Source organism: Eumetopias jubatus, unplaced genomic scaffold (assembly GCF_037043125.1).
Source record: "Eumetopias jubatus isolate StellerSeaLion01/CBP00866 unplaced genomic scaffold, mEumJub1_p1.0 scaffold_1, whole genome shotgun sequence".
NCBI lineage: Eukaryota > Metazoa > Chordata > Mammalia > Carnivora > Otariidae > Eumetopias > Eumetopias jubatus.
Genome location: NW_028274807.1, coordinates 111,128,500 through 111,147,017, shown reverse-complemented (window position 1 = coordinate 111,147,017; position 18,518 = coordinate 111,128,500). Strand labels below are relative to the sequence as shown.

At 40.7% G+C, this 18,518-nt stretch overlaps 1 pseudogene; it reads left to right on the top strand.

The window, feature by feature from the left end:
• Positions 1-15,186: 15,186 nt before the first annotated feature.
• Positions 15,187-15,354, top strand: LOC114209181 (U2 spliceosomal RNA; annotated as a pseudogene).
• The last annotated feature ends 3,164 nt before the right edge of the window (positions 15,355-18,518 follow it).

The following is an 18,518-nucleotide window of genomic DNA, read 5'->3' as shown; positions in this document are numbered from 1 at the left end:
ATTAAAAATCGTGATAAATTTTAAACTTAAAAAGCTCGGGCACCTGGGTGGCTCAGTCGTTAAGCGTCTGCCTTCGGCTCAGGTCATGATCCCAGGGTCCTGGGATCGAGTCCCACATCGGGCTCCCTGCTCAGCGGGAAGCCTGCTTCTCCCTCTCCCACTCCCCATGCTTGTGTTCCTGCTCTCACTGTCTCTCTCTGTCAAATAAATAAATAAAATCTTTAAAAAAAAAAAATAAATAAATAAACTTAAAAAGCTCTACTGGAAACACATATCTTAATAAGAGAACTTGCTGATAATTTTAAGTTAATTAATGTATCCATGGATGAATATTATTTACTTGTTGAATGAGACAGATTTAGAATTAATTTCATTCTGGGGGCACCTGGGTGGCTCAGTCAGTTAATTGTCTGCCTTTAGCTCAGGTCATGATCCCGGGGTCCTGGGATTGAGTCCTACATCGGGCTCCCTGCTCAGCGGGGAGTCTGCTTCTCCCTCTGCCCTTCACCCTGCTTGTATTCTCTCTCTCTTTCACTTTCTCTCACTCTTCTTTGTCTCTCTCTCAAATAAATGGATAAAGTCTTTATAAAAAATTTTTAAAAATAGAATTAATTTCATTTTTATTTTTCATTTTTTTAGATGTCAGCTCTGAAAAACCTTGTTGACATAAGTAGATGGGAATGGGAGTTTTGTTATGGCAACATCAATCCTTGAATTCATTTGAGCTCTATCTCAAAATCCACATAGTGATTTCTCCTCAGATATTATTTTTAGTGTTCAACATGTTGAAATTTCAATTAGGTCTTTCTTCAATTTTGCTGAAATAAAAATTGAGAAATTCCTACCTTACAAAAGGACTTGTTACCCAAACAATACCTAAGCTGTTTAGACCCCAGAGACTTTTATCCCCCAGAGCAAGGCCTCACAGTAAGAATAGGACTGGGAGAGAAGAGAAGGGGGGGACGTGTCCCCAGGTAGACTTGTATTAGTAAAGAATACCTATAGAAGGGGAGCCTGGTGGCTCATTTGGTTAAGTGTCTGACTCTTGGTTTCAGCTCCGGTCATGATCTCATGGGTCATGATCTCAGGGTCATGAGATCGAGGCCCTGGCTCCACGCTCAGCGGGGAGTCTGCTTGAAGATTTTCTCCCCCTGCCACTCCTCCCTCAAATAAATAAATAAATCTTTAAAAAAAAAAATCCTTCCAACTATGGACGTTGAGGATCTGAAAATTAATTGCCTTAAAACCGTCTTTGCTTGGTTCCATTTGTAAAGTCTTCATACACCACTTTGAAGATTACTAATATACGATCTCCTTTTAAAATATGCTTATGTAAAACACACCAAAAAAGTGAGTCAATTCAAAAATACATCTTAACCAAGAAATAAAACTGTAGTACACACAATGAAAATGTTAATGGTGGGTAAATGGCTGAAGCAGAAGGCATCCCGCCATGGTGGGTAAAGCACAGGCTTCGACATCACACAAATACAAATTTGAATTTTAGGGACCTTGCCCAAGTCTCTTTACCTCTCCGAACCTCAGAGTTTTTCATTAGAAACTTTCTTCTTTCAGCCTACAGTGGTAAGTGCATGCCTGTGAAGCTCTCACACCCATCCAACCATCTCTTTTACACATTCTCTCCCGGATGATAACTGCTCTGCTCCATCCCCTGTGTCTTATCTCACAGTTGCCATGCTCATTTGAGGTTATTATTTGATGTTTATTATTAAGCACTTATAACATACAGAATAGTTCCTCATGGACTGAAGGCTGAAAGAAGAAAGTTTCCAATGACAAAACAGTCTTGTGGTTCAAAAGCTTTGCGCAAGTTAAAAGAGCAAAATATTTGAGTAGGTCAACATAAAAATGAAGTTTTTAAACCATCAGTTTCTAGAAAACTCAGCAGAGAGCTATCGAACATGAGATAATGAAAGATTTTTAGAGCATCTAAATCAAGAATACACAGAGACTGTAAAATGTTTGTACTGTTTATGCACTTCTTTCCTTGGTTACAATGTTCTTCTATTTAAAAATGGGATTTTTAAAAATATTGTGTTGGACACAACATATGTGATATTTTACCACATATAAGATTTTTACCCCAAAACAGTATTGCAGCTATTAAGCTACGTTTTAAAGTAACCCCAAGGGGCGCCTGGGTGGCTCAGTCGTTAAGCATATGCCTTCCGCTCAGGTCACCAGGATCCTGGGATCTGGCCCTGCATCGCATGGGGCGGGCTCCCTGCTCCGCGGGGAGTCTGCTTCTCCCTCTCCCACTCCCCCTGCTTGTGTTCCCTCTCTTGCTGTGTCTCTCTCTATCAAATAAATAAATAAAATCTTAAAAAAAATTAACCCCAAAATGCTATTTTTAAGTTTGTTTTTATGTCACATTTTATAACAACATATAAAATGAAAACATTTGATTTAATCTCAATATGCTTTGTTCTTTGTAAAATGCAATGATTTCACTTTTTTCCACTCTTATTATTCTTCCTGTTATAAACTTTTTTAATGCAATAAACTAAATTTATATCATTTCTTGCAGTATTAATGTGTTCAGGAAACATTGTTTAGCTGCCTCCTTTAATTCAAGCACATGTTATCTGCCTTGAGGTCTTGTGGGTATTCAGTCAAAATACATTCTAAGTTTAAAAGGGTTCTGAGGCCAAATAAGTTTGGTATATGTTAAATTCAACATTTAAAATATGCTGGTGTTGAAAACATTTGGCTAGATACGGGAAGACACGGGAAAATATTCATGATCAATTGTCCCCTGAAAAACTATAGAATGACATCAATATTAATTTTGTTTTTTAAAGACTATATGTATGTATACTAAAAAGTCAGAAAATAGCCTCCAAATTGTTACTTGGGGGTTGGGGGCTGAGAATGAGAAAGGGTGTCAGAGAATTTTCAGATTTTTTTATACACATTTGTATAAAATATATTTATAATGTACAGACATTATTTTTCTAACTTATAAAGACTTTATTTATAATTACAATCAACAGTGAATGTAGTTTTAGCAGTGGCAAAATTAAGTCGATCGTGATAGTTACTTTTAAAAGTGGGGTCTCTACCCCACCAATGTATTTGAAATTTTGCCTGATTAAGCCATGTAGGAATTTGAGACCATCTCCTGCGACATCTACCCCAAACTCTTGAGTCCAGGAGCTGCCCACCTCCCCGAGGATACATATCGTAGGAAAGCAAGGCTCATTGCATGAGCATTCGTTAGCATCCACTGGGTGCTGAAGCCAAAATTTCACAGAACTCCAGAGCAAGTTTTTCAGAAGAGAATCTCCGTTTCTGCTCACTCAACATGAAAAAAAAAGTCATTTCATTCAGTTTGGAAATGTTTAGATAATTCTTAGCTATTAGGATTCTGGTTTGAATGGCTTATTTCCCACTTTAGACTTGACTTGTCTAAAACACTGCTTCTGCTCTGGATAATAGGTTCTGCAGACTCTCTCTTCTCCACATTTCTTGGTAAAGTGTCACCCAAACTCATCTGATCACAAGCATCCCCAGAGACATTTGTTAAAAATAAGATTCCAAGGCCCCATCCCAGACCGGCTTAGCATGAGAAAAACGTTGCCTTAGTTAAATGAATATCTGAGTCTTAAACTTTTGTAACCAGATGTGTCCTAGAGATGCTCCAGGCCGGTGGCTCTGAACCTTAGAACCTCAGAATCACCCGGAGCATTCGTTAAACCACAATTGCTGGGTTCCATTCCCACTTTCTGATACAATCTGAGGTGGGATTGAAGAATTTGCCTTTCTAATAAGTTCCCATATGATGCTGCTGCTGGTCCCGGGGATGACGCTTTAAGAACCACTCAGGTCCAGTTGCTTCCTACCTTTTTTAACCACAAGCCACAACAGAAGAAACATTTTACATTGGATCCCATGCTCACACGGGTTCATCTGAAAAGTTTCACAGAACAATACTCAATTCTTGCTATTCCTGCTATGAGCAATACACTCTGGTATTTTCTATTTTATTTCACTCTTTAAAAATCCACTAAATAATTGCACATCCCAGCAATAGGTTGCAATCAGCAATTTGAAAAACAAACAAACAAACAAACTAAATCTAACCCCATCTTTGAAATGTCTAGATCAGTAATCACACTTTTTTTGATCATGTGCATTAAAAGTAAAACATTTTTGAGCATGCACTTCCCAAATTTGTACATTTATAAATTATATACTTGTACTCTTGTGATCTGTATATAAAATATTAGTAGAGCTTAATATATTTCTTTACATTTCAGATAGGAAAAAATGTAAATAAAGGTTCTAACACTTCTTCGGGCTCCTGAGTATATCATCTTTGCACACTGCTCCACCTTGGAGACTCAGACGCCCAGAAACTTCCAAGGCCACACAGCTGGCTTCCAGTGAGGCAATTTTGCTTTTGTTTAGGGACACTGGGTGGCTAGGTCAGCTAAGCGTTTCCTTCGGCTCAGGTCATGATCCCAGGGTCCTGGGATCGAGCCCCGCCTCAGGCTCCCTGCTCTGCGGGAAGCCTGCTTCTCCTTCCGCTGCTCCCCCTTCTTGTGCTCTCTCTTTCTCTGACAAATAAATAAATAAAATCTTTTTTAAAGATTTGTTTTTGTTTAAAGCGCTTAAAAAGTAAGTAGAGGCTGGTTAGATAACAAGACAGTGTTGGCTTTTTTTTTTTTTTTGCTTCGTTTTTTTAAAATCTCCAAGGGGGGGCACCTGGGTGGCTCAATTGGTTGAGCGACTGCCTTCGGCTCAGGTCATTATCCTGGAGTCCCTGGATCGGGCTCCCTGCTCGGCGGGGAGTCTGCTTCTCCCTCTGACCCTCCCCCCCCTCGTGCGCGCTCTCTCTCTCTTTCAAATAAATAACTAAATAAATAAATCTTTAAAAAAAATAAAATCTCCAAGGGGTATAGGAAGAAATATGAATACCATCACATTTTTTTTGAAAAGGCTACCAATTTCCATATGATGTAACTTCACAGAAGCATCAAATATGATAAATGGTGGTGATTCACAGTACCTAGGAGATGGGCTTTTCTAAAACAATGAGACTGGGTCCAATATCCCCACTACTTTCTCGTGTTACAATGACAACTGTACCAGACAGTTTGCTACATTTCATCTGAACAATGAGACCCTCACGAAGAAGTTCTGCCCATAGCTGGGCTCTGGCTCCTAATTTTATTGTGTCCAGTTCCTGGTAAACAAGGAGAAGTAAGCTACAGACACTGGGCCATTTCCCCCTCACTGTGGTGAGCTGTAGCGACTGAAACTTTTGGATCCCTCAAAAAGCAGGACGCAGGATCTGCTGTTACCCTATGTTCCCAGAAGAGAAATTTTATCTTTGTTCCTGTCATAGAACATCTTCACAAGGCTCTAATTAGGTAACATGCATGTGACCCACTATGGCTCTGATACACATGTGCAGACCATTGATGTGATTGGCAATAAGGTTCAAAATAATTATGTGGCCACTAGAATGAATTATAACTTTCAAATATGATGGAATGAGACACCCATAACTTTAAAAAAAAAAAAAAGACCAAAATCTCCCTGGCTGCTTATGGATAGTAAATACCTCGCCCCTAAAGAGACTTCTAAAGTTACAAAGAGGAAGTTAAAAACTGAAGTGATTTCTTTACATGAGGTGGGAAGATCTTACAAGTTCAGTGTTGGGGGGGAGGAAATCTTCACTTTAAAGTTAAACCTTCAAGTCTGCAAATAAAAGCAGACCCGATTCCCAGTTCAGAAAGGGGATGCTTAAAGGTGCATCAGCCTTTGAAAGAGCTCTGTGGGACTGCTGACCTGGAGAACCTCCGTGCACCGGGGCAAGGAGAAGGATCCAAAGGATGATGGCCCCAAGACAGACAGTCGGACACGGTCGGGTTCCCATTCGTGTTTCAACTCAGCCTTCAACCTCTCTGTGTTGCATTCTGTGTGGCCTGTCTGTGTCTTCTTTCTCTTTTTCTTCTGCTGTTTTTTTTTTCTACTTCATCTGACCCGTCCTCCAACTGGCCATAATGTAGCACAGAAATGTAAATATGTTTACTTTTGTTAAACTGATTTAAACTCTACATATTTCCCAATTTTAATTTTGAAAGTCATTGATTGAACACCTGATGGTTCTCCTCGAAAAACTTTGTTTGTTTTGAATTTCCATGTGGTCTTTGATCTGTGAGGTTTTATTCCCTAAGAGATCAGTGGCTCACTCACAAGAGGAGAAAATTCTTCGTGCCCCTAATTTAGATTACGGAATCGCTCTCATTCCCGGATAAACCAGAAGACACTGGGGATACTTTAATTAGTTTTGTTTGGTCTCCACCTGGTGGTTGGAAATCAGAACACAAGTCATTAATGGAACTGGAAAAAAGTCGTTTCAATTCCTCTTTTAAGTATTGAGATCAAATTCTCTAATAAGAAAATGTTTTCAAACTGGAAAAAAAGTAATTATGAAAATTAAGAAAGACTGTTCTATACCTTTCTTTCTTTAATTTGCTTCTTTATAGGAACCAAGAATGGAGAAGGCTTCTTAATTTTCCAACTTCTGGGATGACTTTCTACCAGAGTCTGATATTCTCCCAAACCACCTATGTTCATCTAAAAGTGTCCCTGGATGCATTGAGAGTTTTTAATGGAGATTCAAAATTTGTAACTGAAGAACACACAGCATTGAAAGTCCTATAGACCATGAAGAAGACATTGTTTAGAGTGTGAGAACTGAACCAAGAAGGCAGCAGTCACCTTGTTCGACTGCAACTGGGAACATATGTGTCACGCAACGCGAATTTTGTGATGCTCTGCATATGTCTGTCAATGACCACGAAAGCATGGCAAGTATTGATTTGGGGGCTACAAATAGATTTTAGGAAGTAGGCTGTTATGGACTAAATTGAGACTTCCCAAAATTGATCTGTTGAAGCCCAAATTCCCAATGTGACTATATTTACAGATAGGGCCTTTAAGGAGGTAATTCAGATTAAATGAGATCATAAGTGTTGGGTCTTAACCCAATAGGACTGGTGTCCTTATTAGAAGAGGAAGAGACACCCTCTCTCTATATTTGCAGGTGCATAGCGAAAAGGTCATGTGAAGACATAATGAGAAATTGGTCATCGGCAAGCAAGGAAGAGAGGCTTTGCCAGAAATGGAATTTTCCAGCACTTCGATTTTGGACTTGTAGCCTCCAGAACTCTGAGAAAATAAATTTCTATTTAAACCCCCCGTCTGTCGTACTTTGTTCCGGCCCTAGCAGGCCATACATAGGCAAATTTGCAAATACAGAATCCACAAGGACTGACTTTTTCTGAGGACTGATTAGATTTCTGAGGATTGACCGTATTTTTTCTAACGTCATCCTCCCTGCTGAATTGTAAGCTACAGGAGGACAGGAACTGTGGATCCGCCTGTTCACTGCAATTTCTCAAAGCAGTGCCTTACCTGTAATAAATACTTAACAAATATATCATGAACAAATAGATAAGTGCAAGCTATGCTATATAGTTCATTCCCAATATCTTTCCTTGCCCTCCTATTGTTCTTGTTCTTTTAGTATACTATCATTATACTTTCATATATACTTCTTTTTTCCTATTTTTTTTATACAGAGAAATCAGAATGAGTCATACAAATTGATGGCATCCTGTGTTCACTGTTTTCCCATAATTGTCATTGCCTGGGCATTAATGAACTTGGCCGTGGCTGTCCATGTTTTCTTCACTTCTGTTCAGTAGGGTGCATTGTCCTCTTGAACCTGTTAAGCTTTATTGCCTTTTAAAAGGTCTTGAACATGTTTACACTACGATCCTACACTGAAACAAAAAGTCACTGTATACAAAGGAAGGCCCCGTGGTGAAGGTGTGGGACTTAAGTCTGATATTTGTAAAGCAAATATCTGTTGTTGGAGGAGTTACTGTGGCTCTATATTTTCTTGCAAAGCAACAAGCAAGTGCTTTAGGAGGCCTAAGAGAGGAAGATATCCATGAGCAGATGAAGAGGAGTGACATTCTGTTAAGGAAGTCTGTGTCAAGCTTGTCACCTTGTTACCCAAAAATTGGTGTACAACCAGCGGCATCTGGGAGCTTATTAGAAATACAACATTTCAGCTCCGTCCCAGAACTACTGAATCAGAATCTCTTTTTAACAAGACTCCCAGGTGATTCATGTGCCGGGTCAAGTTTGAGAAGCACTGGCATATCACATGCCAACATACGCACCTGAATGAATTTGGAGATCTTGCCAAGTCCCTCAGGCTAGATGAAAGAACTGTCAGAGTAATGAGAGGTTTGTGTGCCCAATTATTGCAGAAGGACTGCAGCTGTGCCTCAGTTTAATTGGCAGCATTCTTTTCCGTTTAGTGATTCACAAAATAAGGGTCCTTCCTACAGTCAGTGGCATCTTCAATTTGAGGGGATACAGTGGTATTGGTTCGAGACCTTACTTTTGCTCTAAATTATCATGGTCACTGGTGAGGAGACCCAAGAGGTTCTCATTTGTCACAATTTACAGTCACTCAAGCAGCAAACTCTCAAATCAATAATGTTTTTCAGTTTCAGCTCCTGGAAAAGCCCAGATTAGAGCATCAGTGGAACAGAGACAGAGAGAGAGAAGGAGACAAAGGGCCCTTCTCCGGGAAGAAGCAGAGTAATAAGGCACATCTTCACAAATGATCGAAGTCCATGCAAGAAATGCTTCCAGGCCTAAAGATTGATGGGGGATTTGAAAGAAAGGGAGAAGAAATATGCACAAACACTCTTCATTTTGAGAGGGGAATCATTTAAAATTTACAATTAGGAAATTTTACAATATTCCTCTTTCATTCTTCATTCTGGTTCACAATGGGGGGGTGGTAAGTAAAATGAACAGAATTGGAGGACTTAATATTAACAATGATTGCTTTTCTTAATCATTTCTGAGTGTTTACAAGTTCATACATAAGTAAATACAAAATGTATACAAATATATTCATTTCAAGCCCTCAGATACTTTACTTGATATCACGGAGGTTAATTTAAACTGACTACCAAGGTTCATAGCCCAGGACTAGCACTCACTGTGTGACTTTGGGAAAGCTAGTTAAGCTCTCTGTGATTCAGTTCCGTCACCGGAAAACAGAAAAAATAGAAAGCTGTTGTAAAGACAAATGAGCGAAGCACTTAGAATGGTGTCTTGTATATAATAAGTGGCCAATAACTATGAGATGTGGTTCTTTCTGATATGAATATTTTTAGCCTTGAGCATTAGTTCTCAGTGTATGGTCCCTAGACTAGCAGCATCAGCATCCCCCCCGGGAATTTGTTAGACATGCAAATTCTGAGTCCAGCCCAGACCTACTCAATCAGAAGCTCTGGGAGTGGGGCCTGGCATTCCTTTGCTTCAACAAGCCCTTCGGTGGTTTGATGCAGACTACAGTTTGAGAACGGCTGCCCTAGGGGACTAGCCCTTTGGGAGTGGTGATCTGAAGGTCAGGTTCCTTAACTCTTCAGCTTCCTGCTCTTACGCTATTCAGCATGATGGAAAGAGCCAGCGGAGACACCGAGCCAATGTACTACTCTGAAAGCTGGATACAAACACGGCACTTCAGTTAGAACGAGCAAGGGATTGAAAAGCAGAGTGTGGTCAAGATCAGGCTGCATGAAGAAGAGAAGCCAAGTCAACAGGAAGGCCAAAGTCCCCGAATTACTTAAAGCACAGCTAAGGAGAGACTGGACAGTAGGATTGTAATAATAACGTGTGATGAGAGGGCCGCTGCTGCAGTGAGTGCGCAGGTAAGAAGGCAAAGGGAGCCAGAGGGAGGACAAAATGGCCCGAGATGTCAAAGCCGCTAAATTGTGTAATACCACACTTCCCTAGCTCCCAGTGAGACACTGAGCCCAACGGCGAATTTTGTTTATTCTTTGGGGACAGGTGCCTTTAACATCTAGGTTACGGAGGATCAAGATCTTGACGAGGTCTGTGGCTAAGTACTAAGGCCGCTATGCTTGTTACCTTCTGGGCCCTGGGGGTGAATTCCTTCCTGGAAATTTGTACTTCGTTTCCTTGGTTATTTGACCATGGTTGCTTGGGCATTGGCTGCCATTCTGTTGATGCCTGTGATTTTTATTTGCTCCCCTTGGCGATGATGAATGGTGGTCGCTGGAAGCGCTTTAAAGTAGCAAAGTATTGTTTACTGAACTTTAGCGGAGGGATTGATTAGAGACGCGAAGTCACATGTCCAAATGCGGCTTTTTCATTTTTTTGCAGCCTTGGAGAAAATGTTGCTTTGTAGCATGTGAATTTCATAAACGGGCATCAGGAAGTCCCTCTCCAACCTATTCTCTCTTCCGTCCCTCCCCCGCTGTGCTGCCAGGCCAGGAATAACTCTATCTCTTCATCTCCTGTTAGATCTAGCAATTTCACTGTCCTTGGCAGGGCATTGAACTGATTAAAATGTACATCCTCAGAGGATTTTTAAGATGCTTGCCTGGCCAAATTGACCCCACAACACTTTGCAACCATGTGGTATTACATAAAATCTCAACTAGAAAGAAATAGTACCTCTAATAAGTGTCCATATCTGATGCTGCTGGGTAACGCTTTATTCAGTTCTCCGCTGAACTGTCCCAAATTAGCCAGGTGACTCATGTTTAGTTAAACAGTAAGCACAGAAGAACTGGGGACTATACAAGGTTGGTAACACAAATGATCAGAGGGCCACAAAGTCTAACCCAGTGTACTCGTACGGAAAGACCTTCTAAGACTGTGGAGCTGCTTAGAATAAATACATAAATAACTGTAGTGGCCTATTATCCCTTTTCTGCTCACTTTTTCTTCAAATATATCTTGTCCCCAAACACAAAAATATTCTTTATGGCAAAAATAAATCCCAAAAGTCAAAAGGTGGAAGTGCCTCAAGTGCCAATCAGTGGATAAATGGGTAAACAGAATGTGGTATAGACATACAATGGAATATTATTCAGCCTTAAAAAGGAAGGAGATTCTGACACATGCTTACAGCAGGGATGGACCTGGAGGACCTATGCTAAATAAAATAAGCCAGTCACAAAAAGACAAATACTGTATGATTCCACTTATGTGAGGAATCTAAAATTGTCTAATTCATAGAAACAAAGTAGAATGGTGGTTGCCAAGGTCTGAGAGGAGGGGAAGATGGGGAGTTATTGCTTAGTATAGAGTTTCCGTTTTGCAAGATGAAAAAATTCTGGAGATCTGTTTCACAGCAATGAGAATGTCCTCAACACTACTAAACCGTACACTCAGAAGTGGCTCAGATGGTGAATTTATGTCATGTGTTCTTTACTACAATAAAAAGAAAATCAGGCTTCCCTTGTAAAATGGCTAAAATGGTAAACTATGTGTATTTTACCACAATTAAAAATAAAAACAGAAGGAAAAAATAGAAATAATCCCAAAGGCCAAAGTGCCACATAAGAACCCTGTACTTTTTCTTTATACCTGGATCCCAAGAGAGTCCTATTTGACAGTGGCTTTTAATGAAATAATGAGAAAAAAACTGAAGCCGAGAAAGAATGGTTAACCTGACTGGAGGCCCCACAAAATATAACCTAGGTGGTCTGCCTCAGCATCTGCTTTCACAAATGCTGAACTAACCAACGCTCTTGCAACGGAAAAAGAGATAAGTTTAAAAAGAACAAAACTCCTTGTCAGTCTGGGGACGCCACTGCTGCCCTGCCGAGAGGGGATGACTGTGCCTCTGACCCTGAGTACAGCTAATGTCTGGACGTGTGTGCCCGAATACCCTGGGGGGGTGGTGAGCAGCCGCTGCCTATTTGATCTGAGACAGGAACTAGAAGGGGTGAGCTTGAATTTCATGGACAGCTTCGGGGTGAGTGTTTGCAAGAAACTTCTGTCTCCAGAATTAACCAGTGAAGGGTTCTGGAGGGAGGTGGTGGAATTCTCTGGAACAGAGATTTTCTGCAGTGTTCGTGCAATCCTCTGCCAGGTCAAAAGGGAAAAAGTTCTCATCAAGTCTCAAATTTTAACTCCTTAATTCTTCTGTTAACTAAGATGATTCGCATCCTCAGGGACTTAAGCTGAGGTCAGCGGGAGCCACTGCGGTTACCAATCCGCCTGAGACCAGGGAAGAAGAGTTGAAATCAGGGTGACGGAACACAACTGCAGTGTGTATGTGTGTGACACACAGGAGTGGAGCCAGGCCTGAGATGAGGCCAGAGTAAAGGTGAGTGTAATTTCCCCATTTTGACTTAGGTTTTAGGTACATCCCTGATTCCAAATGATCACTCTGCTCAGGAAAAAAGACCTCCTTCCTGATCTGCAGCAATGCTCTCTTATAATTAATAAGTGAGCAGAGAGTCATCTGGCCCCTGTCAAAGGTGATGAAAAGTCATGGACTGTTGTGGATTCTTTCCATTGTCAAAGTTTCGACACCATATTAAAGAAACATAAAACTAAATCTCTACTTCACACCATGCATGAAAATAAATTTCAGTTACATTATAGAACAAATGTTTAAAAACACAAGTAAAGAACACTGGGGAAACTATTGTAATATTTGTGTAACTGTGGATGAGAAAGGCCTTTTTTTAACATGGCACCAATGTCAAAAGTCATAAGGAAATGACTGACACATCTATTCTCGTAAAAATGAAAAGCTACCAAGATAGAAGGTGATTCTGGAAAAATATTATTTAAAAACAGATAATGGGACAATGTCTTTATGAAAAAAGAGGGCTTAAAACGAATTTAAAAACCAAATTTTTGTTTGAAAAAAATTAAAAAGTAAAAGGAACTGAACAGAAAAATCACACAATACAAATGACAAAACTATGAAAACTTGTCTTAACATTAGTACTAGTAAAAACCAGAAAATTATGATAACATTTTTCACACCTTGTGTTGGCAGATATTAAATCCTTTTCTTCCATCCTATGAATTGAATTCCCACCAAAGCCGACATGGGAGTGGTGAATCAGGGCAATTCCTGCATTTGTCACTGGTTACCATTGCCCACCGCCATTGCCCACGGATGGGCATGCAGGGAGACCAGTAAGCAACGGGTTTTGATGGCAAAAGTGAAGAAGTGGTTCTCTCAGCCAGTGGTTTAATGAAGCACCATCCCACAGAGCAGTTGGAATCCTCATATAATGTTGGTGGGAGTGTTTATTAATAGAAGCACTTTCAAAAACTGTTTGACAGTGTCTATGAAAGCTAAGCTTATGCATACCCTATGACTCAGCATTTCCACTTCTTGGTATGTACACCACAGAAGTGAGCGCTTAATGTGTACCCAGGTTCAGCACAAGTAATGTGCAAGAATGTTCATAATTTCAACAGCTCTTCATGATAGAAACACTCGCTCTAGGAATGGAAGGCAACTTCCTCTACCTGATTAAGGACATCTACAGAAAATTCACAACTGTATTCTTAAGGTGAAAAACTGAATGCTTTTCTCCTAAGACCAAGAAGAGGACAAGGATGTCCACTCTCAACACTTCCATTCAATGCTTTATTGACTGGACCGCTCTAGCCAGAGCAGTTAAGCAAGAAAATGAAATAAAAGGGATACAGGTTGGAAAGCAGTAGAATTATCTCTATTTGCAGATGACATCATCTTGTATGTGGAAAATCCTAGGGACTCTACTAAACTGTAAGAATTAATAAATGAGTTCAATAAGGTACAAGATACAAAAATCAATATACAAAAAGTAATTATATTTCCATACAGCTGCAATGAGCCAACAGAAAATGAACAATTTTATTTACAATAGCATCAAAAAGAATAAAATGCTTATGAATAAATTTAACAAAAATGCAAGACTTATACTCTGAAAGCTGCAAAACACTATAGAAAGAAATGAAAGAAAACCTCATTAAACCTACCTAAAGACGTCATGTTTTCATGGATCAGAAGACTTAATATTGTTAAAATGGCAGTGTTCTCCAAATTGATCTACAGATTCAATGCAAAAAATTCAAAATATTAAGTGACTGCTTTTCAAATATTTAAAAATTCATATGGAATTCCAAGGGACCAACAATAGCCAAAGCAATCTTAAAAAAGAACAAAGTTGGACAAGTCAAACTTCTAGATTTCAAACCTTACAATGAAGCGACAGTAATCAAGACAGCGGGGTCCTGGCATAAATGAGACATGTTGGATCAATGGAACAGAGTTGGAGTCCAGAAATAAACCCTCACAGTCATAGTCAATTGGCGTTGGACAAGGGTGCCAAAAAGTCTAAGTAGGAAAAGGATAATCTTCAGTAAATGATGCCAGGGCATGTTGGTACCCACATACAAAAGAGTGAAGTCTCACCCACTACCACACAACATCAACAAAACTTAACTCAAAAATGGATCAAAGATCTAAATGTAAGAGCTGAAACTGTAAAACGCCTCAAATGAAACATAGGCATAAATCTTTCCGGCTGGTTTCTTAGACATGACCCCAAAAGCATAAGTAGCAAAGGGAAAAAATAAACAAGGTGGACACCATTAAAATGAAAAACTTTTGTGCTTCAAAGGATATTATCAAGAAAGTGAAAAGAAAAACCACAGAGTGGGACAGAATTTTGGCAAATCACCAAATCACCTGATAAGAGACTTCTATGCAGAACATACAAGAAACTATTACAGCTCTGTGATAAAAAGGCAAACCACTAATTTTTTTAAATAGGCAAAGGCTCTGAATAGACACTTCTCCAAGGAAGATACAGTAATGACAAACCAGCACATGAAATGATGCTCAATATTATTAGCCATCAGGGAAATGTCAGTTAAAACCACTGCTGTACCCAGTTACCTCTTTGTGTAGGCAAGGCCTTTATAGATGATCCAACATTTCAAACATCTGGTTTCAGCTCGAAAACACTGGACACAGACTCTCAGACTGTCACTCTCAGTGGGCCTGGGTGGGGTGGGGGGGGGGCAGTCTCAGCCTCCACCCCTTGCAAGGCGTTGGGCAATCTCCCCCAGAGGGTCCCTTCCAGCCCCAGGGAACCCAGAGAGCTGTGCCTCTGGCCTCTCCCACCCTCCTTAACCCCTGGCTCTATTGCTTCTCTAGGCTTTTACAAAAGAACAGAAGAACGTTCGACTTCTGGTTGCTTCTGCATTATCCTGAAGAGGTCCCTGAAGCCTCAAAGCCCTAAAGACCCAAAATTTAGAGAGAACAAACACAACTTTAAAATTCCGTAAGTAATCGCTTCTCGGCCTTTTGGCTAAGATCAAGTGTAGTATCTGTTCTTATCAGTTTAGATAAGAACTTTATCCGTAAGTTATCTTGCCATAGGTATTGCTCACTCTCCCTTGAATAACCTGATATTTATTATTCATTATAAGGGCAAAATGTGAAAGATTGCACTCTAAGTCCTAATTACAATAACAATAAGCAAATACATATTTTTTTCTCATGCTTTACCTTTGCTTTTTAAAAAAATTATCCAGTTATTATTATGGTCACATTGATCAAAATATAAACAATTTTTTAAAATACACAAATGACCCTATTCTGGTTAAAAAAACAAACAAACAAGGGGTACATGGGTGGCTCAGTCGGTTAAGCGTCTGCTTTCGGCTCAGGTCACGATCCCAGGGTCCTGGGATGGAGCCCCGCATCAGGTTCGCTGTTCCTCGGGGAACCTGCTTCTCCCTCTGCCCCTTCCCCATCAGTCATGCGCACTCTCTCTCTCTCTCAAATGAATAAATAGTATCCATATTTCTTTCCCATTTTAGTATGGATATATCAGTCCACGTGTTATTTTACATCCTGCTCTTCGCACTTACGATTTCCATGTTACCATATAAATGTTGTTACATTTATATGGTCTGCGTGAAACTGATGAAATTCTACACAGATCCTTCAACCTCTTAATTCCGTTCCTCAGAATTCTACTTCACACAAGTGTTCAAAGCAAACGTAACGGTCTTTCCTTCCTTGTAAGTTTTCCATCGCTCCCCACATTTAAGAAAACAGGCTGCTTCCGCCTTTCCCCCCATCCCCTTAATCCCTTCTACCTGAAACCCCAACTGCCTCTGCCAAGCGCCTCTCTGTGCAGGACATGGCTGTTGCCTCACGGACAAAGGCATAAAGTCAGAGCAAAGCAGTACCAGTTGCCTGCCATTGCTGGAGGAAGAGGTCATCTTTCCCAACTTTTATCCCAGCCCACAAAGACTTTTAATCCCTCCAACTCTTTTAGCGTTCCCAGCGCTGGGCAGGAAGGGTTGCCCCCAAAGTGCTCTCAGCCCTCTGATAATCATCCATGAGCCAAATCTGCTTAATCTTCTTTCCTAGAAACAGAAACCAGAAACCAGAAGCCAGCCCTGGAATCCAAAGGAAAATCCTGAATGTGATTTCATCTCTCAAACTCTTGTTGTGGTTTTCAAAATATGCTCCACAAGGAATGGTTTAGAGTAGTAGGTAGATGGAGAATGGCTTGTAATCCTAAAGTATTTGTACCCTGTGCATATTCTATAAATCAACAACTGCCCCCCTGCTACCTATCACCCACTCTTCTATAAATAAAGAACTCGATACATTAAGGTCCCAAGGGTGACTACAATCCAGTGTTTATTTATGGCCCCTTATATCTGCTCTGAAACTTCAGGAGAGAACATGGAGGAAATATTAATTTCTTTTCTTTCTTTCTTCCTGACTCCCACCCCCAAGTTAGGCTCCATCAACTGAGCAAGAGATTGAAGAGAAAATGCTGGGTTTTTTATTATGAAGATAAAGAAATCATTGTGAAGGCAGGGTCTTCTCTGCAAAATTACTTTAAAATCCAAGGTTGTGTTTACAAAATGTAATGTATTCATGACACTCGTTAAAGAACAATAAGGCACACTTCATTCAGGACCATATCTATAGATGTAGGGACCACTGAAATGGGGTTTTGCAGTGGGGGAGAGAGATCAGGCTCAATTCCAAATACAATAAGGAAAAGTGGGAATTTATAGCCAAGGATGGGGCGGGGGGGAGGGGGGAGTCAGTGAATGGAAAATTACTAAGAGGAAACATCAGCGGTCAGGGGGACTCTGGCTAAAATGACTTGACTGGCTGGGGAATCAGACATTACCTAGGGGATGATGGAAGCTGAGGAACCCAACCCCACATCAAGAACAGGGGACTCTCTGGGCGCCTGGGTGGCTCAGTTGGTTAAGCGACTGCCTTCGGCTCAGGTCATGATCCTGGAGTCCCGGGATCGAATCCCGCATCAGGCTCCCTGCTCAGCAGGGAGTCTGCTTCTCCCTCTGACCCTCCCCCCTCTCATGCTCTCTATCTCATTCTCTCTCTCAAATAAATAAATAAAATCTTAAAAAAAAAAAAAAAAGAACAGGGGACTCTGGCCAAACTAACTCAGCAGGATTCTTGCTAAAATTGAACAATGAAAAGGCAAACATAGAAGCCCAAAGAAGCCCAAAAGTCAGGTCCTAGTTGAAAAGAGATGCCTTAGTCTGAGCTGCTACAACAAAAATATTGTTACAGGATGTTTTCTCTGTTGGTGCCTGAGGTTCTTGGTCAGTCAACTTAGAAGAATGAAGAGGTAGACCAGCAGAGTGATAAATAGCAAAGCAAGGTTTATTGAGCGACAGCAAAGTGAGGGAGGGGACTCGAGAGGCTTGCCCCCGGAGTTTCTAAATCTAGGGAGTTTTATGGGCTTGTTGACAGGTTGTTTTTAATCTGATTAACCCTCCCTGCGCCTGTCATCCCATCAGGTTCTTGTCATCTATCTACTGCAGGGGAAAGGGTGGAGGACTCCTTCCAGCACCATGTAAAATCCTTTTAGCGGTGGTTTCCTCTTAGGGTGGGGGCCCCTTGTCCCTGCCGACTTGTCTTCCAGTTATCCTTCATCAGTATCACAGACTAGGTTCTGGAGTCTGGAAAGTCCAAGATAAAGGTGCCAACGTATTTGGTGTCTGATGAGAGCTCGTTTTCTGGTTCATAGATGGCCTCACATGGTGGAAGAGGTGAGGGGACTCTCTGGGGCCTCTTTTATAAGGGCACTAATCCCATTCACAAGAGCTCTACCCTCTTTTCCCTAATCACCTCCCAAAGGACCCACCTCCTAATATCATCACCCTGGGGGGTGGAATTTCAACATATGAATTGCAGCGGACACAACATTTAGCCCACAACGAGAGACTTGAGAGGAGGCTGATTAAAGCTTGGTCAAAGAGAGACTGGCAGTTTTAAGACTATTTGGAAATAGCAGAAAAGATTCTTGGGATTCTTCAAGGCAAAACTAGCCCTATTTAGAGCCCACTTTTGCAGGTACTCTGATTCCAGCCTTTCACTGCCTGTCAGCTATGTTACAATTCTGTAAATTTGTGGAGGAGTGATAACCAAAGTGTGTCTTGTCTATAGATGTGCAAATGTATTCTGTTGGTGGATGTTTGCGATTGACTTCCCGCCCATGGAAAAAGCCAGTTTTCCTGTTCATTTGTAAATTCATTTCAGCATTTCTTTATTCCGTATAAATTTGTGCTCCTTTGACTTCTCCTTTGAACTAGTTAACATCCTACCGACTCTTTTA